Raw genomic sequence first — 24,561 nt, forward strand, 5'->3', positions numbered from 1 at the left:
GTGTGAGCCAGGCAAGAGGCCACACACACACTACATTGTGACTCGTCGGAACAACGGGGCCACATGTGCATGCATACACACACCTCCAAATGGATCTAGAAACACACACACCTGAACACACCTTGATATTTTCACAGGAGCTCAACATGACGATTCACCGGTTTGTTTAACTGTTTCTCAGGTTACAAGATTTTCATACTTTACCTGCTTGAAATGACATAAAATCTATACTTACATATACAGTATGCTGTATATTCAAACACACACATCTCATCTGGCAGATCATACTGGAGCTGATACCAACCTTCCTCAGAAGGATCAGGTATTGTCCGTACGTGAGCGATCACATGACACAGCGTACAGCCATTAGCTGCACTCATTCAGGCCGCTGACATTGTAGTCACAGTTAACCCTGGCCTCATGTTACCTCACCTAAAATCACCTAATGCAGTGAGGTCAGCAGACTGATATTAGGAGAGAAAGAAGTTGGATTATCGACATGATTTGAACCATCAAATGGAGCGGGACAGCCTGTGCCATGTACCTACATACACTGTACAGAACACACACCTAATTACAGTTAAACCACAAAAGAAGCACACACACAAGCACGTTTCACCCCTGCCCATGCTGAAATCAGCCTGTGGCATCAGTCAGAAAAGAAAAAAGCAAGAGAGGGAGAGGAAAAGCAGACAAGTCATCATGTGACATCACATGCTGTTTAAAATATAAAGCCAATTTGCACAGATTAATTCATTGAAGACATTTTTTGGATGGATGGATGGATGAATGGATGGATGGATGGATGGATGGATGGATGGATGGATGGATGGATGGATGGATGGATGGATGGATGGATGGAGAGATAGAGAGCTCTTCAGAATGGGGATGAGGAGGATGAGGAGTGGGTATGGAGTGGACAGATGTGCTCTAATGTGTTTTGGCCAGATCTCTGCAAGGACAAAAACATGAGCACACACACAAGTCAGTGAGCCAGCCTGTCTATTATCGACTCCTTTATGTTTCTCTCTGGTGGAAGAAAAAAAAAAGCATTAAATTCTTGCTGTTGCTACATATTCTGTCACTTCATATTTCTTTGTCTATTTGTCAGTCATGTAGAAAATGTCCTCTTGCCATTCAGCCAGTCAGGATCATGTATGCAAACCCACCTCGATTCACACACACACGTGCACACACACAAATTCGCTGTTTACATGGAAAGAAACCTAATGTGTCATCCAACCGTCCGGTGCATCCTCTGCCGCTGATTTTAGCCAATCACACAATTAGAGAGCTGATGACCCATCTGTCCACATGATTGGCTGATGGATGCGCCTGAGTGTGTGTGCGTACGTACGTGCACGCGCCTGTGTGTGCGTCTCGGAGTGAAACGGTCTGACGAGCCCCCAAACGCATCTAGCCGGTGACAATTTTCTTTTGTTACCCGCAACCAGCAAAATTTTCAGAGAGAGACAGAGCTAATGCGAGCCCGTGAACAACTTAATAGCACTTCAACCAGTTTGCCAACTTGGAGAAATGATTTCATTCAATTAGATAATTCTGTCCCTCTCCCTCTCTCGCTCATTCTCTTGTTCTCTGGAATGAGTCATTTGTGATATAATAGCCACATAATGGCTTGAAAGCGGGTTCGGCAGGAAAAAGACAGATGTAGGGTGAATAAAAAGTGAAATGGTGAAGTAGAAGAGGCTTGACAGATGAGCTGCACGTGCTAGCATCATGAAAGGAAGTATTTCTATGCATGCATATAGGAAACACACATACTGTACGCGCACACACACCCAGTGCTCTATTTGCTGTCTATTAACAGTGTGTGTTGCAGAGCGATAGGGGAGGCGATAGCATCTTCTCCGATGGTATCTGTTATCGAAGTACACGCGTCCTTCAGGCGTCCATCGTGCTATCGCTCCTCTCATCTCTCCTCTATCTCTCTTGCCATCCTCCTCCCTCGCCTCCTCTCTCGTCACCTTGCCTCTCCCGCGCTTCTCAGTTCTTGCTTATCTGTTTGTATTTCCAGCATCTTCCCCTCTCTCCTCCATTCTTCATTATTTAGCAGACTTGTACACCAGGGTTTATTCTTATTAGCTTGATATTTCTTTACTCCTTACTACTTTCTTCTTTTGTTGATAACCCATCAGCCTGCGAGCTCAGCCAGGGTTGCCCATCGTGCCTATCATGGTGCTGTCTGAGGCCCCATGTCATTTCAGATGACTTCAACAGGCAGACATGGCTGTCCGACTCTCACACTCACACACACTCTGCATTTTCAGCATATAGTGAAGCGTTTCGGTGAAATACCCGCCTGTTGTAAAGGACACAAACAGGCTGAGCAGGACAAAAACAGGAGAATCCACAAAGAAAAGATCAGATTGTGATTGACAGTTATTTTCTGACATGGATGCCTGGATCTGCCCAGATCCCCTGGTTTTTTGAGTAAACTATGTTGGTGCATTCAAGGATGCTCAGACATTCAATACCTCAGAGTCATTGGCCAAAGGGAACATCATTTCCACATTACGGAAAAATCAATAATCCCTTTTTGAGGAACCTGGTAACTGCAGGACTCAGCTATACCTAGAAACCAGGCTACGGCGGCCTGGAAACACGTTATCCTGGCAACTGAACAGTACCTGCCATGAGAGCCGGCACATCCTCACATCATTGGGAGTTTGATAAAAATTGATGGATGTGAGTTCTCAGGAAAGTGGTGGGATACAGCAGAATGCTCGTAAGTGAATCTGGAGTTCTGAATGGTTGTTCATGGATCATACACTGAAAAGAAAGCTCGTTTGACAGCGACAGACCGAAAAGGAGGCAGTGGCGGTTTCTAAAGGTTTCCTGAATATGCAGGTCAAACTGTGAATTTTCAAGTGTCTGACAACATTATGGGAAGGATCATCCAGAGAAGGAAAACCTTTCTATTTGAAGTCTTGTTCTGAAGTCTCACGAGATGTGACTTGTTCCAAGCTTGCTAATTGAAGTCAGCTAAATGTTCAGCCATGACACTGAGAAGCTTTTCGATAAAACTAAGCTGCACTTTCTGTCCTCCATCACAACAAACTCTTCTCCAACTCGCATTGCAACAACTCAACTCCTTCATGAGAACGAGACTTCTCCTTCAGCAAGACTTGACGCAATGACAAACGGACAAGCCAAAGGTAAAGCAAAACATTTCATTTCTCTGGAAGTTTTTTTCCAAATTGATGTCTCAAACAGTTTCTCGCTCAATACTGGACCAACTTCAAAAACTGCAGTTTCCATTTGCCACTCGGACACAAAAACATGGAAAAATAGGGTCCAGTCTGAAAAATACCAACATTTCCCTTTTTTGAATTTGACTTCTGGGTTTAATTTGAATTCCTCTCCCTTTTATTATTCTTCATCTTTCGTGGCTAAAAACAAGTCCAACACTGTGAACTTCGAGGAGAGACCGTGCACCATTATAACCACTTGAAAGAGTACTGCGCCCGACTCCTTTCTACAATGAGAAAATAATCATTTTAAACACTTTTGCCTTTAGTCTGCTGAAAGAAGTCCACTGGAACAGAAATGATGTTATCCACGCAGACAATCAGAAAACTGGATGCTGGAAAGTTCGGAAGAAAAAGTAAAGACAAGTTTTAAATTTCTCTCATTCTCGAGCTTCCATTCTTGGCAAACTGACTTTCATAGTGTGCTGAAATGAATGGGAGCCAATGGCTACCTTGAACATGACAATAGCTTCCCACTCTTGTCCATTTACATCATTTTGTGGGAGTGGGTTAGGAAACGCTGCTTTATTTGAATCTATACTGTCATAAAGAAAAACTCTCTCTGGGAATTTGACTGAAGCAAAAGAAGGTATTTTCTGTAATGGTATTACAAGTTTAACTGCAACAACAGAATTGTGTTTGATTTTCTATGTCTGAACTTTGCTCCTCTGAGAACTTGACAGTCCTGAAACACACAACCAAACTCACACACTACCTTGTACCTCAGTGACTTCAAACACACACATACACAACACACACTTACATTCACACGCACACACAGAACTTAATTTCTAATCAATTTCTGCATTTTTCTTCAAGTGGTCTCTTCAGGTAAAAGGTTGAATTGGCCTCCATCAAGGATTTCTGCTAAGCACTGTACTCTGTAGAGAGGAGGAGAAGAGGCGGATGTGGTGGAAGACAACTTCTCTCTCGACCTCTTGTCTCTCCCTGTCTTTCTCCCTTTCTTCATCACCTTTGCCCTCATACACACACACACACACACACACACACACACACACACACACACGCAAATGCACACACACACACTCACGCACACACAAAGCTCCTCCAGGAGGCAATCAAGCTCTTGTGGAAAGGTCGGAGTAGTTCATACGAACGTAGTGCTCTGAGTGGTTACTTGAGTCATGAGGTTATGTCTTCACCTCTTCCCTCCTCTTTCTCTCTCTCTCTCTCTCTCTCTCTCCTAATCATCCTCCATTACCCTATTTGTCTGTGTGTGTGTGTGTGTGTGTGTGTGTGTGTGTGCATGTACGTGTATGTGCATTTAAATGTGTGTTTTCTTGCAAACAAATCTATACATACAGGCTTTTTTGTGTTTGCACGTATGCATGCATAACAGTGAACAATGTGTGTTTGCATATGAATGCTGCAGGTGCAAGTGTGTGTGTGTGTGTGTGTGTTTGTGTGTGTGTGCGCGCGTGTGTGCGTGTGTGCGTGTGTGAGTGTGTGTGTAAAAAGAGCATCCTCAGAAAACTGCCGGGGGCACCAAGGTGACGGAGGAAATGAGGGGAGAGGGAGAGGGAGAGATTAAGGAGGTGATGGGTGAGATGGTTGATGGGAAGGAAGGAGCGGGAGTGAGGAGTGGAGCGAGGGCAGGAGGAGACCAGGGGTGAGGAAGGGGCGTGAAGGAGGGATGGAGAGAGCGAGGAAGAGAGAGCTCTCGAGAGGAAGAGGGTGGTAATTACTTGAGTTCCTTCTCTGTCTCTTTGCACTTTGAATGAGTTTTGTGAGTTTGGAGTCTGGCAAATGTGTCACAAGGCAGTGGTGAAGAAGAAAAACAATCAGATTTCATAACTGCTGATTGTTCTAAGGACCCGCTGATGAGCATTTTGATAAATTTATGAATCGTCATCACATTAATTGTCAATCTTAAAATGGTGTAGACAAGCGTCCTCCCTGTATTCTCCTGCCAAAGCCACAAGGAGCCTTCATTTACTTATTACAGGACAATTACCCTTGTGTGCTTTCATGTGGGATGTTAAATGAAATCAGATGTATTTCTTCACAGCAGCAGCAGCCGCTCAGGATTACATTAATGTTGGATGATTGCAAATGACACCATTTAGTTATAGTTGCAACAGAAAATATTGACAATAATCCAAATGATAAATGAGAACATTAAGGTTTATCAATTGGATGTGGTTAAGATTTTTATTTATTTCTTTTTTGAGGGAGTATTGTGTTACTATTGTATTGCGTTTGCATGCATTTTTGAAAGTGCGTTGTGTGCGTCATCTAACCATATATGTGTCAGTGGAAGAGTGTGTAGGTATGTGCGAGGGGGAATAAAAAAGAGCTGATAAACAAAGAGGCTGAATAGTTCAAGTCACATTTTTAGTACAAACCAAAATCTTGTGATCCTTTGCTTCCATCAAACCAAGTTGCAGTTTTGGGTATATGTTGGTGAAATGGCACTTCTAACTATACTGACATGTTTGATTCCAGTGAATAATGTCCAGTGAGAAACATGCTGTCTTCAGTGAGAGACTATTTTTCCAGAGGAGTACAGAGGACTGATAGAAAACTTCATCACACAAGGCAACAACAATCACCTGAAGCTCAGTGTCAGCAGAACCAATGAGCTAATGGTGGACGACAATGCTTCAAATATGGACGTTGCTGCAACGAAGCTGCAAACTGTAAAATGTGGGGACGTAACCTTTGTCTTTGGGCATTGTTTAAAACTATTTTCTGACAATTTATACATTTATAAAGCTAACAGAAAAATCAAAAAAATATATACAAGATCGTCAACAAACAACACAATCACAATAGAATAATGAGTAGTTGCAAACAAACTCCTGCAAAACTTGGGACTAAAAATCAGATCATGGAGCCATTCAAGGCTGCGGCTGACAGTAATGATGTATGTGCTAACCTATGGCCATGCCCTTGTCAAAACACAACCACTGTAAGCGCTGATGGATGGAAGGATAGACAGAACGATGGAGACAAAACAAAGGATGGGTGGATAGAGAAGAGAGGAAGGCGTGATGGATGGAGGTGGTGTTGAAAGCGTGAGATGGAGTAATTGATGGAAAGGGACAGAGATCAGTAGGAGACGGTCGGTGTCGGGGCGACGGTGCAGAGAAACTGAGCGTGCGTGCTTTGGTACGTGGCTTTCACTGACGGGACAGATACACTTGTTTCCTCATTGTGCAACTGATGTCGATTCGTGTGAAGAGAGAAAATGTGTATGTTTGGGTGTGTGGTATACGGTCAAGAAGGTGTTGAACTCTCCACGTCTTTTTCTTTTTGATAAATCGCTCTCTGACTCACAGCAGGAGGAACATAAACCCCTCTCATCCGTCTCTTTTCCCTGCATCCACTCTGTCTTTCTCTTGCTGTTCCTTTTCTCCTTTACGCTGCAAGATCCTGTTCTCTGACAAAGGGCTAAAAAATGAAGTCAAGAGGTGGCAAAGAGTCTGACTGGAGGAGCATCTTTCACAAAGGCAGGGGAAGCAGGGTCGTCAAGAAACCGCGTTTTTTTTTTTCTTCTTCTCTTCTTTCAGTGTTTACACCCAAAACAGAAAAACTGAGCCTGAACAAAGTTTGCCATTTTTGTCAACATGTATGCAGTCTGTGTGTTTGTGTCTATGCACTCCATCCTGAGCATAATGTTTACAATGTTCACCATATTTGCTTACCGTGGTCGCATGCTAACATCTGCTAATTAGCACTAAACACAAAGCACAGCTGAGGCTGACGGGGATGTTATTAGTTTTGCAGCTATTTGGGTGTAAAATGAAGCTGTTGGACAAACTAGATGTGTGAAATGGAAAGACAAGGGATTGCTAGCTTTATTACAATTATTAAAATACATCCACAAGGGATCAGGAATGTCTGTACAACATTTCATGGCAATCAGGGAAAGGTATTTTTAACAAAATTCAAATGTTGAACCTCCTGGTGGCACTGAATTTTGGGCACATTTCCCTTGATAGCTGACAAACAATTGGAGGCTAATTCTGTCAGCTGATAAATCAACGAATCGCTTCTGCTCTGGGGTAAATGGAGTTTATGCTCCCAACACAGCTGGTTTAGTGATTCAACCCTAGCAAACTTCTTGAGGAAAGTGTGCTTATCTCCACTTCATTTCTTTTCCATTAGTGCTCTGTGAAAAGTCCCTGGTGACCATCTCCAAACAATCATCCAGCCTGAGCAAGCATCTCCAAGACACATACTACATCCTGAGAGCTCCCTCTGCCTTCCTGTCTTTCCTCACATGTTCCTTTCTCTCTTGCTCTTCCTGTTCTTTTTCCTCCCCTGGGTTCATTATCTTCATAAACTCTCTCTTTCTCAGTGTGTCGGTCACCGTTACATCCTCAGTGGCCACCCAGGAGTATTTAATTTCACTGCGTGTGCTTGTGTTTGCTCTGCAGGGACATTCTTTGCAGCGTCAAGTGTGTCACCTTTTAAGGAGAACAGCAATCAAACAATGTTTCCCTCTTCTTCCACCCTCATCCCTCTCTCTCTTCCCACCTTTCCAGAGGATTAACCCATTTATTTGTTCTTCTCATCCTCTGCGACACATGCTTTTTCCCTCGTCTCTTATCCTCTCTTTCATGTCCTGATGTGTGTCTTGTTTTCAAACCTCTGTTAGCATTACAAAGTTATCAGTTCTTCTACAGTGTTTACTGTAGAGTGTTTGTGAAAGGGAACATTGTGAACACGACATGTGGAACACCAAACGCGGTACAGTTTTGAAAGCATCAAACGAAAAGACTGAGGCGGCTTTTTCATGGTTTTAGGAGCTACGCTGCAAAAAACTATTCAGGTGAATAAGACAGAACATAATGTACAGTGCCATAGTGTAGACATATGTCGCCAGCTACGTGCACTACATGCATTATGCACTGAATTCTTTTCTTACATTAAAGACGAGTCTTTCATAGTTAACCGTCTCTCCTCATGTCCTCACGTTTAAATATTTTGGCTATAATACTGATGGAAAGCATAACAGCCTTTTGGATGTGTTACATTCCCCTCCGGTACAGCAGGTGGCAGTATGCAGAACATTAGCTGTGACATCGAGTGACGAAGAGTCATTCACTCAAACAGCACCCGCCGATAAAACAAGAAGAAGAATGACTGCGAGAGAGACGGATCAGAAGCAAGTATCTCACCAAATGGGAGAAGACGTCATATCTCAATTTACCACCTGTACTGGACTGTAACAATGAATGTTTTTTATGTTTATTTTATGCATATGCTTCAATTTTCACTTAAAAAACACAAATACATCGCAATACAGGACACTTCTTATTGTGATATATGTGCTCCTGTTACAGTCAGATGGCCTGTGATATTAAATCTTAAAGTCTATGTGGCTCTGCAAGGAATCATTATTGTTATTTTAAGGAAATCTGCCCTATTTTAAACTATAAAAGCAATGGAAAAGAGGGAAGAGGGCAATTTCTGAGTGACACAGCAAATGAACAGGATCTCCAGTCCCTTCTGGATCATTACCATGTGCTTTTAAAACAATACCATTTCCAGGATTTTCCATCCAATCCCCCATAAAACAATAAGAAAGGAAACTCTCCTCCTTCTCTATTTGACTTTCCAAGTCACTTGGAAGGCATTATTCCCCCCGATCTCCCATTCCCACCGAGAATCACATTGTTCCAGCAAGTATAAATAGAAATCAAGAAAAAGTAAGTTGGAGACACAAACTTTTTTTCCCCCCTTTAAAGCGAGTCCACTTTTTAAAACCATCTTCGTCCGTGGAGTCCAAAACGATAAGCCGGGGAATAAACTTCCACTAATGCTCTTCCATGTTTTTCCTTCAAACGGGCCTTCAGTCGCAGTAAAAAGGACTTCTGTCTTGGCTGCCATTATGCCGTATAGACAGACAGTATGGCACTAGAAAGAGACGTGTCAGAAACCATATGCTCGCTTGAACACAATGGCTGCTGCGTAGCTGCGACTATCCTCAAGACGACACAGGCAGACACACACAAACACGCACTCAGGTGACAGCATGAACACACACGTCCTCATCACACATCATATATGAAACTAAAAACATATCTTTCCCCAGCAGAAGGTAGAAATGTGCTGTGTGTCCGCCTCTTTCTCTCATTTTTTCTTCCATTTTCTGGCTCGCCTGTCCTTCTTTCTTTCCTTTTCTTTCGACTGTTTGTCTCCCCCTCTCCTCTGTTTCTGTGCCATGCAGTGAAAACAGGACGCATGTGACAGACCAGGAGGCTCCTCGCTGTCCCTGGGCGCAATGAGTACGTGTGTGTGCACTTGTGTGCTTCTTCTTTACATGTGTGTGTATGTGTCAGCAAGATAGATGGACACAGCTGTCAGCTTAACACTTCCTGCAGCCCCTCCACTGACCTCGCGTTAACCTGGAAGTATTTCTCAACACCGCGGCTGAAGTCTTCCTGTTTGGAGGCGCTCCAGGGCTAAGCAGCTTGCCTGTGTCACACACACACACACATACACACACACACACACACACACACACACACACACACACACACACACACACACACGTAGACACAAACAAATTCAAGGATATGCGCACTCTTGTCTGCGAAGCCTCCAAGGGACCAAAAAAGGAAAACACGTCAAACGCTATCTGACACACACTTCTCTTGCTTGTGTGTTTCACCTGTCTTCATCAGAACACAACCTAACCTAACCTAACCTTAACCCTCACTGTGACCACCTGACCCCGCTTCAGCCCTTAAAAACCTCCACATCCATATGAAGAAATTTAGATGCTGCATGATAGCGCTCACACACACTTACACAGACAAAATCCATCAAATGACATCTTTTCAGCTGGAGTGGCTGTTATTCCACGTCTTCAGCATTGTCATGAAAACCATCTCTTCCGACTCTCTTGTGAGCAAATGAATAAAAGAGCAACAATAAATGAATAACTAGTTGTATGAATAAAAACAAAAGCTGACGTGACCAATATGAATGGCCCTCCGGATACACCGCTGTGTGCATGTTTCGTCTGCTCAAGTGTGGGCTGCATGCTTATGTGACAAGGTTTTATGCACCGTGGTGTGAATGTGTGTGGAAGTGTGTGTGGGGGCAGGGGTGGAGCGCAGAGCTCCACTCGAGAGGCCTTGCTGGGCGTCGAGGCCCGGGGCTCGCCTGAAGGCACGGCCCGTCTGGAGGAGCCCTCGGCTGGGCAACAGCTGAATAAAATATGGGAGGGAAGTGTCAGTCTGGAAGGCCAGGAGCGCTGGGAGGCCCCACGCCTCTATGCTGAAGACAAACAGATGCTAGCTGAGACAGGAAAGAAAGGAAGACAGAAAGAAGAGAGGACCGGCAGAAACAAAGAATTTCTATTTGTTGTGTAACTTCACTTCAAGACGACCTTCCTCAGCTTCACCCCCTGTCCTAGAGCCACGTTCATTTTGTCTGAAGACTGAGCATGAAGCAACCCTTCGGATTCAAACCTGTTTATTGGTTGAAGGAATATTCAGAGGCTTTACTCATGTAAAAGTCACAATACAACTATTTAAAAACACTCCATGACGGCCAATAATACTCAACATGTAGAATGTTGCGGTCAATATGAAGCCATTTCTAATTGTTTTATGTCGCACTGGCTAATTCAATCTTAATGAAAGCATCACGATTTCCATGAAACATTTGGTAACACTTTGTATTTTACACTTTACTTAAAGCAAACAACGACCTCTTATTGTCACTTAAAGCCAGTTTGTAATGCATCATATCATCATATATCATGATAAGTATTTATGACTGCTTTTAACTATAATGATACAGTGCTATCAGAAGATTGTAACACATTACAAGTATGTTCATTATGCATTATATTATGGAGTGTTTCCTTCTGAATTGTAACAGACAAACAGCAGAAAATGGCATCAGTTGAAAAACCCAAGTTAGAAACCCCAAAACTGTGCTGAAGTACACGACTTGAGTAAAAGTACTTGGTAACTTTCCACCACTGCCATTAATTGCATGTAAAGATGAAAACAAGAAGAAGAATACCGTCTTAAAATGTGTTTTTTCCTCCAGAAATTCTGTTGAAATGTTTGGTTTTTGTGTCTTGTCAGGAATAATACTGGATTATATAAATTCCTCTGGGAAACATGCATTTTTTTCTTCTCAAAAAGATGATTAGTTAAAGGAATATTTGAGTACTTTCTGTATCGTCTCCACCAATCACCTGATTATAATGACTCTTCATGTCTGTAGAAATTATTTAGAGCTTCATTGCACTTTATTGTATGTAGAACGTAAAATAATGAAATCAGCGAGTGCTAAAAAGTACTATGACAATAACTTCTACTTCAGCCTCATTGTTGGTGTTTGTGAGAAACTACACGAGTTTCAAAACGTAAGCTGTGATTTTCGACAATATGTTGGGATTTTGGGTAATTTCTCGCTTCACAAAAATCATGACGGTGCAGTATACATTTAAAATAACCAATTTTCCTGTACAGTGTGACCTCCTCTCTCACCCTCTGTGCTGTAAAACACTGTATGAGTCGTAAGTGTGTGCTAATGAGTTGAGTGTGTGGGCAGGGATGAGTATTGTATGGTGTGTGTGTGTGTGTGTGTGTGTGTGTGTGTGTGTGTGTGTGTGTGTGTGTGTGTGTGTGTGTGTGTGTGTGTGCAAGTATTTTGCATTTGAATGGAATCTGAAGAGCCCCAGTGTGTTCCACATGAACATAGCTAGTGTTTCATAGACAACAGTCACACCTTCTCAACTGTGTGTGTGTGTGTGTGTGTGTGTGTGTGTGTGTGTGTGTGTGTGTGTGTGTGTGTGTGTGTGTGCGCGCGTGTGTGTAGGCATATACATGTGTGCTAAGACACATTATCAGCGACTGCACATAATAAGCATGTCGGCTGGTTTCATGAGGCGCAATTCTAACGCAGCCTTGGAGGATTTGCTACACAGCGGGGGAAATCCTTGCTTGAGGGTGAATATAAAAGCCCCAGATCGATATATTAGACCATTTTATTAAGGTTTATTAGTGTTTAGTTTTTTATGAGTCAAGTCCATATTTTGTTATTATCAACAAATGCAATCAAAAGACCAAATATATTTTTACAAATAGAGTCCATACATTTAGTTTCAGTTTCAGTTAAAAAGGCTCATTTATTGTCTAAACTAGCAAACGTTGCTCAAACAGGAGGAAGTAGTACTGCATGTGCTCGAGAACTATTTTCAGCTGTGGATGAATACATCGTGGGTGCTCAATGAGGATTTACAGCAGCAGGTCTGTATATGTGGGATTGATGGCCATGTTCAGGGTAATGAAGGAACGTACAACAGTGTGGCTCATTGATTTTTGGACAACCATGGAGCTCTGTGGCACAGAGGAATCAGCCAGTGGTTCCCAAATTGGGGGGCGTGACCCCCACAAAGGGTCCCCAGAAGAGAAGGCTTTTGTATTTTCATGGAGTTTGTTGCTGCAGTGAAAAATATGGAACATTGCAAACCTTATCCCTTTTAATTTATGGTGTCAGGTATGAAAACAGTGCTTTGTCTGGAGGAAACACTTTTGGCTTTGATGATTTTTGTATTGCAGCCAGAACATGAAAATAATTAGACAACCATGTGATACATTTCAAGTAACTTGAGTTTGCTTGTCGGTGTCAGCCAGTGTGCTTAATCAAATCGTTTCAATTATGGTTAATCCATTGAGATAATCAGCTTTTCTTTGTGGGATCTGTCTGGACAAAGTGTGAAAGAAAAGAAAGAGGAAAACCTGCAGGAGATGCAGACCATGAAATATTCTGACAAATAGGATATAAAAGGTGAAATTAAGGATGAATGGAGAAAAGTACGAGGGGGGAAAATAATAACAAGAAGGGCAAACGACAGGAGACAGAAGACAGGAAGCGATAGACAGAGGTGGAGGGAGGATCACGTACTGCGTTAGTTATCTCGGCCTCTCAGTGTTAGCTGATAGAATTGAAGTGCTTAGCATATATGCTAATCATTCACACAGGCAGCGGATTATCACTGCGCTCTGCCAAGAGTCCTCTCCCTCCGCCCAATCCCTCCATCCATTCCTCTGGCAATACCTTGCTCTTTACCTTTCCACTCATCACCCAGAAATCCCTCTCTTTATCTTCTCTTCTCCATCCACCTTTTTCTCTTTTGTCCTTTCCAACTTCTTTTTTCCCTTTCTGTCCCTCATTCTCGCTTTTTTCCCTTTCTTTCCATCTCTGGCCCTCCATCTCCCTCTGTTTTATCGATGAGCACTCTGGAAGACACGCTGGTCTGCAAGTCGAACAAGACAGCAAGAGTTTTACATCTGATGGATGCTCACACACACAGTGATCGACTCAATGCAGCCTAATAATAGATGATTGGTCATCATGGGCGGCGAGCTGAGAAAACTACACAGTTGGAGTTTATAAAAGTGAATATATCAGAGAGGGATGGGTTCGGAGGTGGTTACAGGATGAGAAAGAGAGAGCCGAGCCCTTGTTTTCAGTATGGGGGGATCGAATTCAAGCACTGAGGTTATCTCACTCATCCACAGTGGCCGCTGTGCAAATATTTTACTAAAGATTTCATGGCAACACACACAGACTGCACTCAGGCTTGAGCTTTTTCTCTCTGTGGCCCTGACAACCACACCACCACACACACACACACACACACACACACACACACACACACACACACACACACACACACACATCCAGGCCAAAGTCCTTTAAAGCCACAGGATATATTTTATGCTCTGTATCTGTCTACCCAGTTGATGTCATGGCTCCCATTTGTGCAAGTGATTTCAGGTCCTTAGCCAGATCAGTGGCCCGGAGCTTGGGTGGGTATTGATGGTTAGGAAGACTGCCCTTCAACACAGTGCGGGGGGTTAAATGTTTCAGGGGGCAGCGCTGGACAAGCCGGTCCCTGACTCTGTCCAGGGATTATCGGTATTTTCCATGTCACAGCTGTGGTCAGGGGGCTCAAAATGTTCTGGTGATGCCTCTGCTTTAACTGCAGGAGGTGGGCCCATGCTGTTATTGATTAAAAAGTTAAGATCCAGAGAAGCTGGGCGATCTTTGTTCACCTAACAGATACATTAACGGATAATGGATAATATTTGTTACTGTTGACAAATCCCATAGAAAGACAAAAAAGTGGCCGACACTGTAGTCCAAAAACGACTGCGAACATATCGGGGAGCCTCGATGTTGAACTGGGTGACATGCTCCCTGTTAACAGTTAACACAGGCACTGCAGTTGATTCTGACTCCTGCTGCTGTAAACAGTGATTAGCATACTAATACACCGCTGAAAGTAGTCCCCAACTAATACACGATTTCTTCTTGTTTGAGTAGTGAACAGTGCCCAGCTGTTTAAGGAGATTTATGAGCCTTTTTAAACACTTAAGTAAATATATTCATGAGCTGTTTTTTTTAAAAGATTCACATTTCAGGGTGAAAGAATTGGCTTGGTTCCAAAGGAAGGGTGGGAAAAAAGAAAAATATGGAAGCTTGCCCTTTGCCCCAAATTGTCCAAACTAGCATACATATATATTGAAGTCAATGTGTGAAATTAATGCCCATTTCTTGGATTCGCTTCATAATTTCATTCAATTTTTCATTTTAAAATGATCTTTCATTGATTTCATTCAGCAGGAGTGAGTGGTTTGTGTTAATATTTACTTGCAGTATGTCAGCATGTAAATGCATTATGACACGGAGAATGGAAGCATCTCCCACGCTTCTTTTAAATGTGCAGTATTTATAGAAGAGAGACTGTCACTAATGTGAGTTTAGGACATTCGACAGCACTGCTTCCTCAGTCACAACTCTGCTATGGTATGTATACACACACATACATACTGATACGTATGTGGGCATAAAGCGTATTTATAAATATGTGGATAATTGTAATGCTTTTTGATTGCAGGGAATAATCTAGCTGGGGAAAGCAGACAAATACACACACACTCATTTTTGCTTATTATCCTTCTTTCATCACCCTCGGGCTATCTGTGTCTTTTCACGAGACAATTTCTTTAGACGTCAGCTGTAATGGGCTTTGAATGATGTTTATGCACGCTTGAAACACACAAAACAAACCTTGACCCATTAGTGTCCATCTGGATTTAACGTAACTGTCTGCTGCTCTGTGATTTTGTTTCGCTCAAGCCTCAACCTCCACATGCTAACATATTACAGACAGACGTGCACCGACATCCCCTGCACACACGCACAGGCTGCAGAGACGTATTCACACACAGAAAAAGACGTACTATAGATACGGCTCAAGCCAATGAATGGGATGATACCTGAGTTAGTCTAATGATTGATTACATTTCTGATGACAAAAGAGGAGAAGAACGGTCAAAAATGTTTTCACATTCCCTGGGGAGGGCTTGCATCTGCTCTGGGGTGCATGCAGAGATCAGCACCATGGACAGCTCAAGTGGCAGTGCTGAATCAAAACTTCAATTAGCTTCAATGACAGCTTATTGCAACTGGAGCCTTCAAGTTCTTTTGGTTATCACTTATATCCAATATGATCACAATGCACTCTCCAAAGTGAGGCCACATTCAGACTGACTGTAGCCCTGCAAAAACGCAGCACTCCTTCAGTCCATCAGCCCAGCAGCAGCGCAAATGCTGCAGCAAGAAAACTGAACCTGGCTCAACGTTTGCAGCAGCAATGGCCCTGTACTGGCCAATCACATTCGTGCAAACACACACCTGGAAGATGTGAGGCTGTGCAGTGTTTTGATGTCTGCGAAGCCTTTACATTTGCAGGTCTTTTCACTTAAAGCTGAATTTCCAGGTTTATATTCCATGCACTGTTTTAATGTAGCGCTGCCTGAATGCAAGCTAACAGCTGAGATATGGGAACGCAATGGCACTGCAACAACAACGTACAATGGGGAAAGAAACAAATACTGCATTAAGGAGTAAAGCCAAAAAAGTGAGTGCACCCAACACGTCAGTAATAATCCCTCATTGCATAGCAAAACTGTGCAGGGAGTCTGTAAGCTTCTCTTGTTCATATAAGTTTGATTCATTTCCCATTATCTCAGCAATTAACTTGTTACTATAAGTACAAGAAAAATACAAGCCAGGTTGTTGGAAACTGGAACCTCCCCTCAAATAAAACGCTCCACACAGAAGATGACACACATCACATCTGAACCACCAGTGAGTATGCAAACCCATGCTCCTCAGTGTCAGATCATTTGGTTCTTTTGTCGCTTTGGTAAACATGAGCATGCTGTGACAGTTTACTTTCATCAGGTCACATGATTTGCAAAATACAAGCGATGTACTGACTCTTACTGTGTCTGCAGTATTCACAGTTTTCTCTCTCTGCTGTTATCTCCCTCTGTCTTGGCATCTCTCGCTCCCTCCCTCCCTGTTCCTCCATCTTTCTGCCCACCATCCCATTTCATTTCTCTCTCTCTCTCCTTCTCAGCCGGGCTATGTCTCTCGCCCTCCTTGCAGATAGTGGCAGACTACAGCAGGGCCCTGGTGTGAGGTCACAGGCAGCCTTCTTGTAGCATATGGACTTGTTTCCTTCCAAGAAAACCCCAGCCAGATGAGACCCCACACACGCACACAGGCATACACACACAGTGCATCGAGAAACATAAGAATAAAAGGCATATAAAGAAAACGCTCGCATGTATTGTATGTTTGCAGACGTGCACACGCCTTCAAATACACACATCCACACTCTGGCAGTGGAAGTGTGTGAGATTAAAGAAAACCAGAAGCTATCTGATCTCGCTCGTCATCTTCTCTGTGACCCAGGGGCTCAATCTATTTGACTTGGAGTAATCTTGGTGTTAACACACACACACACACACACACACACACACACACACACACACACACACACACTGAAGTCAATATGCCAGTAATCCACCGAAGACCAGCTGAAGAAGTGTGAGCGCACACATAAACACACACTCACACACTTAATCATGTAAGAAAAAATAAAGTGTCGTCTCATAATCTGGAACCAACCCGCTGACTTCTTAAAGCACGCTAAGTATGACAACACACACAAACACACACAAACGGTGGCCTGTGCGGGCGCACACACACACACGCACACTCACACACTCCAGCAGAGCCTTGTAATCTTAAATAAGCGTCTCAAACACACACAGAAGTTAAGTGGTATCGAGTAATCTTTAGCGGGCTTCAGTGTGAGCTCTTGGACACACACACGAGCATATGCAGGAGGACACACACACACACACACACACACACACACACACACACACACACACACACACACACACACACACACACACACACACATAGAGCTGGTAATCTTCCAGCCAGCTGAAGTGTAATCAAGAAGGAGACAGCCATATGTCTGAGGGTGCTGAGCCTTGGCCTGTCTCCTCCTTCTCAACTGTCTCACTCTCTCGCAGTCTTTCGCTGTTCCCCTTCATTCGCTGTCTCTGTGTTGTCTTTTGATCTTCTTGGCTCTCCTTTTCTCTCCCCTTGTCATAATTTCCGTCTCAAGGAAGGTTGAGAGGAGAGCCACTTTCATTCACTTGTCACTCACTCAAATGGAATAAAAGTGCTTAAAAAAGCATGAACAGGTGTAATGGAGAGCGTTCATTAGCTGCTCTGCGTTAAACCGTCACGTCACCTTTTTATTCACCACTTCACTTCCAATCTCTTTTTCCCTTTTCTGCCACAATTTTATCAAGTAATTATCATCGATAAATCAATACAAAGTATGGAGGTGAATTGTTTTGCGTTTATATGTATCTAGCAGGCTGTTTCTGTGTGTGTGTGTGTGTGTGTGTGTGTGTGTGTGTGTCCCGGTCCCCTGTGTGGAGACAGCTGGTGTGGCAGTGACCCCGGCTGGAAGGAAGCCTCTTGTTTTTTTCAATTCCTGGGGCCATTTGGGTCCTCGCAGGTTTTGAGTGCCAGTGGTTCTGAGAACGAGGGCGATTTGTTTTGGGATTGAGCTGGAAATTCACTTTCTGCTGGTAAAATCGTACCACATATATTAAATCAACTCCTAAATAGTCCCTGATTGTAAAGATTTAGTTCAATTCCATAAAAGCAAAGAGCCAAAATGATTGTCCGTCTCCTCCTCCGGTCTATCCCTCAATCCCCTCGTCTATCTCTGTTTCTTATCATCTATTTTTTTCCTCTCCTCTTTCAGTCTTTTCTTAATCCTCCATCCATCCGCTCCCCCCTGTCTGATGAAATGACCATATCTAATCCTTTGGTCCCCTTGGGAGAGATGTAACTGTATTAAGACAGTAAATCCATGTCCTTACAACTGCTACAGATGTCTTTCTTTATTATCCCCTCTTTCTCTTTCGATCACTCTTTCTCCCTCTGTCTCTTAACATCTTTCTCTTAAATCTTCTAAATCTGTTCTTCATAATCTTGTGTTTTATTTCCTGAGCTCCAAAAATGGTCCATGCATAATCTCACATTATGTTTTTGCAGATTTTCTTTGTCTTTTGTCTGTTTCCTAATTCCTGACAGTTAAATTCTGACAATGTTCACAACACAAAGAGCGACAGTCTGCTTTTCAGGAAATCTGCATATTCTGCTGATATGACCACACAGTAAAACATGACCGACACCTGAGCCTGTGAAAGTATTATTGGTGGAGTGGGTTGTTACCTTTACTTGTTTTATGAAGGAAATGAACAACAATTGGTCCAGTGAACCTGCTGGGCCACCAGGAGGCAGCAGGGGCCTCATTTACAAAAAAAACTTAACATCAACTTAGATCTTAAGAATGACTTCAGCAGAAAAACATGTAGAAGCAGTCGTTCATAAAACCTTACTTATGTTGGGCTATTCTTTTGTTCCTAGATGTTTAAGGTCAGGCCATATCTTTTTATTATCAGCTCCAGCTCTGTCTGTCTGCCGCACCTCACTCGCTGTGCCGGCAACGCACTCGCATCTGCTGCGTGTTTGGATTTGTTCGTCAACCTTGTTCGTACGTGTTGTTTGGCTTCAATCTCCTCTCTCATCGCCGTGATCTTGTCTTCAAAAAAGTTTGCTTCTCTCTTTTGTTCCATGGCTATTCTGCGCTAAACCCTCATTTATGGTGACATATTTAAATCAATCAATTGAAGTTGATTCATTGGGATTTTTAGGACCTTTTTTTCCAACATTGCATGAACGGAACGTAAGCATGCTTTACGTTCAAGTATAAATCAAAGAACATTTTTATAAATGAGGCCCCAGCTCTTAAATATGTTTCTGGAAACAAGACATTTCTCGGACCCTGACTACAGCGCCAAAACGCCTGGCTATCTGACCAAACACCCACGAAAGGAAAAAGTCTAAATCTCTAAAATCCATCCTCTTCCTCAAGCCTGGCAGCACGGGAGGCACATGAAGACTGCTCATCAGTTTGTCTCCAGCTGCTGATGCACACTGTACATCTTTATCATTCCCCTCTTCCTGCCTGTCTCTCTCCTCTCTCCAAGAACACAGCAGCTACGTGCAGATGTGTCTTTTCTTCTTCATTACACATTAGCTACTCATCCTAGTGGACACCGAGTGTGTGTGTGTGTGTGTGTGTGTGTGTGTATGTGTGTGTGTGTGTGTGTGTGTGTGTGTGTGTGTTTCCTTTGGAGTCCTTCCAGGTGCCTCAATGCCACCCTGCTGATCAGACAAGCAGAAGAGAAGCTCAGTGTTTTTCTGCTCCATCGGCTGCAGTCGCCGCTTCACTCCTGTAAGCCGGTGCCAAAGACGCAAAGCGCAAAGACCTCTGATAAACTGACGGATACGGGCCGGCCTTTATACTTCTCAGGCTTATTTCACCACACGTGCGGCCAGCTGTTATCTGTACACGCTGACTTATTCATCTTTCATCTGTTTCAGCAACTGCCATTTAAAAATTACATCCAGAGTCTCCTTGATGGCAGCTTGTAAGCGTAATAATGAAGACATTCTACCAGGAGTCTGATTACTTGAAATAGGAAAGAGTGAACTGTGCATGTGTCCGTCTTATCCTGCTTGTTGGCATGTCGCCTACACTGCTGGACTTTGCTATTTGCCTCAGTGCCTTGGGCAGATAGACACACACACACACACACACACACACACACACACACACACACACACACACACACACACACACACACACACACACACACTTGTAAGGGGCGCCAGAGGTTAAAGAAGGAGAAAGGACCAGCTGCTAGCTTTCTAATGTTTAACAGCAAATAAGAGGAGATTTAGCGCAGTGAAGAGAGGGGATGGGCAGAGATGAAGGGATCATCAGAGGGAGGATGCAGGTGAAGGGTAGTCAGACAGGGAGAGGCTACAGAGTGTTTTTTTCTTTTTTTAAGATAAAAATATAGATGGAGAGAAAATGTGGTATGTGAAAAATAAATTTCTTCCTTAAAAGCGAACGAATGCCTGTAAGTTTTGCAGAATAAAGTGAAGTGCAACAACAAAGGATAAACCAAGTCCGTTTTTAAAGAAACTTCAATCAAAAACTGAATGAAATCCAGAAACAAAATCATCTCTTTACTGTATTTCTTTGCAATGGAGCTAATTAGGTTCATGTTTCTACAATCTCTCAGAGAAGAGCATCTCATCTCAGGTACAACAAACCCTGAAAATAACATGATCAACTCAAAACACCTTTCTACAGTAGGTAATGCTTGTGATTTTCTTGTATTGTGACTTGCTTGATGAATACATGGTGAAATACACAGATATACTTCCACAGAGTAATTACATGAACACCAATTACAGTTTGCATGAAGCTATTACTTCAAAATAAAAGTATGCCAATGTCCTTCTGTGTTTTTTTTAAAGTGGCACCGCTATATAATATTAATGATAAAATCAGGCAACACAAGAAATGTCTTTCAGAAGGTCCTTTATGGGCAAAAACACAAGCTGATCTGCTCCAACAGTGCGCCCAAGTTACCATGAGACACACACACGTTAGGGTTCACCTGGTCATTTCTAAGATGCATGGAGTGTAATCAGGCTTTTCAGATCAATCGAACATCAAACACAGCTCAGTGTGTGAATTTATCCTCTAAACGCCCGAAACACACACAGAACTGCTGGTCAATCGAAGGCGAAGACAAGCGCACAAACACACTTGTCCTCATTATAAATCAATGAAGTCATTTACAGTACATGTGTCACATGAGGAATACGGCCAGATCAAAAGCATCTTGAAGCAAGCCAAGCCTCAATTAAAAAGGTGACGCATGTCTGTCTATGTCCAATAAAACACAGTATAAACAAGCAGTTTTCCATATGGAGAGGGATCTGTCCTCTCTTCCCGGGCGTGGACAGGGTCGTGCAGCGCTGCTCTTTGGACCACTGAAAAACAATGTGAAATGACACCACTCTCACCTTTTGGACCTGCAGTTTAAAAAGAGAGATTGCGCAGAGAGGTTTCCACAGGAAACGGGATGAAGGTATGAGTGCTGTGATCCAGTATTTCAACCACAAATGGGGGCATAGGGACAGACAAAAAGACAGACACCTTCATATCTCCTCATCAATGAAAAAAACGATGACAGACAAAGAGCACACAACTAAAAAAAATCACAAGCACTTAAAAATTAAGCGCATTTTGTTTCATTCACCATTTCTTGAAACATGCTCAGCTTTTCTAAACACCTGGGGCCACATGCAGGTGCTCTGATACACAAGCTCACTGAGTCAAAAGATGAAGACAAGGAGTAAAGACTCACACATGAACACAGGGAGATAAAAATAAAAAGGCCAAGACAGAAAAACTCATTTCTGCCGTCATTTCCAACAAAGTGGATTGTGCCGCTTCTGCTAATTTCACATTATATACAACCAACCTCAGCACACCGCGAGGACGTCTTCACACTGGCTTCCGTGATGAAGCACAGGGCACGGCTCAATAATGAGGTGTGCCTATTTTCCATTTTTATTTTGAGGAAGATCTTGTGCGTCAGTGCTCGATGATAAAGGAAACTCCTGGTTGCCAGTGGTGTGCTCGGAGCAGCTGAACTCTGGTTATCCTTTGGCCCATTGTCAGAAATCATTTCTCTGAGCTTGTCGAGCAGAAGCATAATTACCTTTCTTTCTGTTTGGTCCTAATGCTACGTGCCAACATGTGGACTGGGTTTTGGGATTAGTGTTCTGGTTTTAAAACACTGAAATTGTCAAATCCTTATGTGTATCGTGTTGTATCCCTCATTAATAGACTGTTTCCACATTGACATTGTTGAAAAGCCTGTTTAGAGCTATTATGGACACGCTGGCCCGGTGACTTCCTCACACCAGATGTGTATAATGGGTGCTGACAGATTTACTCTTCCTGATGTTTAACAAAGCATAAGAATGCACGCCACACCTACTTTATGCGGGCGTGTTCACATGTATGCGCACAAATTTACAATCGGCAAAGTCCTGCAGGCTTACGTACGCACTTTAAGTCAAGCCTCTTTATTTCAGCACAGGAAACGCAAGGGCTGTCTTCAAACCTGCTTACCTCACTGTGAGCCCCACGAGAAAAACCCAGCAGTGTTTTTATAGTGGTATTGTTCTACTCTTTGGACAGTTCAGATGAAGTTGAGGACACAGTCATGACAATAGAGCAAGCGCTGCCAAGACTGTTAACTTTTGTTAGCCAAGAGGCTGAGTTTGAGCAAAGTCTTTAGGTCCAAGAAGAGCTCATCCTCATGCGAACAAGGCAGCCCCTCTATTACTGCGACATGTATATGAGATGTCAAAAATGCTTCTCAACATCTGAAACATTTTACAACACGTGAACTTTGTTTAAAATAATAATGACGCTTTCAAAATACAACATCACAAGCACACTCAGTGCAGAGAGAAACACCTCCAACCACAGTCATTCTCCTGCACCACTTCCCGTTCAGGGTCAGACAAGAGGTGAAACAACTTTTACTTCCTGGGTCAAAGGTCGGGGGCAGGTGTAGGATCGAAATGCAGCTGCATCCGCAAGGATGGATACGTATGTGTGTGTGTGTGTGTGTGTGTGTGTGTGTGTGTGTGTGTGTGCATGTGTGTGTGTGTGTGTGTGTGTGTGTGTGTGTCTGGATGGGTGTGTTTGTTTTTCAAACCTTGAATTATAACCAGACTGACATCTTTGGATTTAAGATGTCTTCACTGAAATCCAGATGACTGACACACACACACACACACACACACGCTCATTTAGGTGCATCAGAGGTGAGTCTTCCTGTTGGTTGTTGGGGAAATGTTGCTGCTCTTTCTGTCGAGTCTCTTTTGCGTGTTGCACTTGTTCCTGACTGGATTCATCTACTTTAATATGTGCATATTGTCATATAGCTCACTGGAGGGAGAACAGAGGAATACACATAAGTTTCTGGGCTCCCCTCACCTCAAACACACACACACACACACACACACACACACACACACACACACAATTTACCACAATTTGATTGAACCAACTCAATACACTCACAGACAGTGGCGGCTTGAAGCAGGAGGACACAGCCTGTGGCAAGGTGATTGAGAGAGCACTGTGTGTGTGCATGTGTGCGTGTGTGTGTGTGTGTGTGTGTGTGTGTGTGTGTGTGTGTGTGTGTGCGCGCACGCTTGGCTGGCAAGAACAACCAGTGACATCTGCAGATGTGTGGCATTAAAGGCAAACATGAAAGGCACATTTTACGTATCGGCCTCTCTTTTCTTTGTCTTCCTGCTGCTACTGATATGTATTTTGTCCGTCTATCTCTCTCGCTCTCTCTCTCTCTCTCTCTCTCGATCTATCTATCTAGCTCCCCTCCTCTCGCTCTCAGATGTGTCGGGGTCTTTAGTAGTGTGATCCAGAATCGCCTGCCGCTGCTCTTTGGGCTTCAAACACACAAGGTGAGATCAGCACACATGAAACGATCATAGAGAGGGACAAAAAGACGGGAGAGTGAAAGAAAGGCAGAGGTGGGAGGGAGAGGATGTGGGGAAAGAAAAAAAATCATAGGGAGGCTAGCGGCAGGAGAGGATAAAAGTAAAGGGTGGATGAAGAAGGGAAGAGACGAGAGAAAAGATAGGCAAAATCTGTTGACTGTGTTTATGAAGCGCTGACGGTAGAATAAGAATAGACTGAAAAAAAGAAACAATCCTGATCAATCAGAGTTTTATTCCTCCTAAAGTTACATCACTGTTATGTGGTGTGAAGCTTAAAGCGCAGAATGATTTTAAAAAGCTATTGTTGCACTAAAAGGCTCTTTGGAAGCTCTACTATCTGACTCTCGAGAGTCATCTGAAAAGCAAAGAGCTGCCAAGCTGAAAAGATCTTTCTAAATAATAGGAAACGTAGACTTCCATCCCAGCTCCTTTT

General features: G+C 43.1%; 1 long non-coding RNA gene across 1 annotated transcript in view; it reads right to left on the reverse strand.

Moving 5' to 3' along the window:
- LOC139352133 (uncharacterized) overlaps positions 1-24,561 on the reverse strand; it is a 102,380-nt gene that overhangs the window by 46,280 nt on the left and 31,539 nt on the right. The gene's annotated exons all lie outside the window — the stretch shown is intronic.

The sequence above is a fragment of the Chaetodon trifascialis genome, chromosome 24 (genome assembly GCF_039877785.1).
Source record: "Chaetodon trifascialis isolate fChaTrf1 chromosome 24, fChaTrf1.hap1, whole genome shotgun sequence".
Classification (NCBI taxonomy): Eukaryota; Metazoa; Chordata; class Actinopteri; order Chaetodontiformes; family Chaetodontidae; genus Chaetodon; species Chaetodon trifascialis.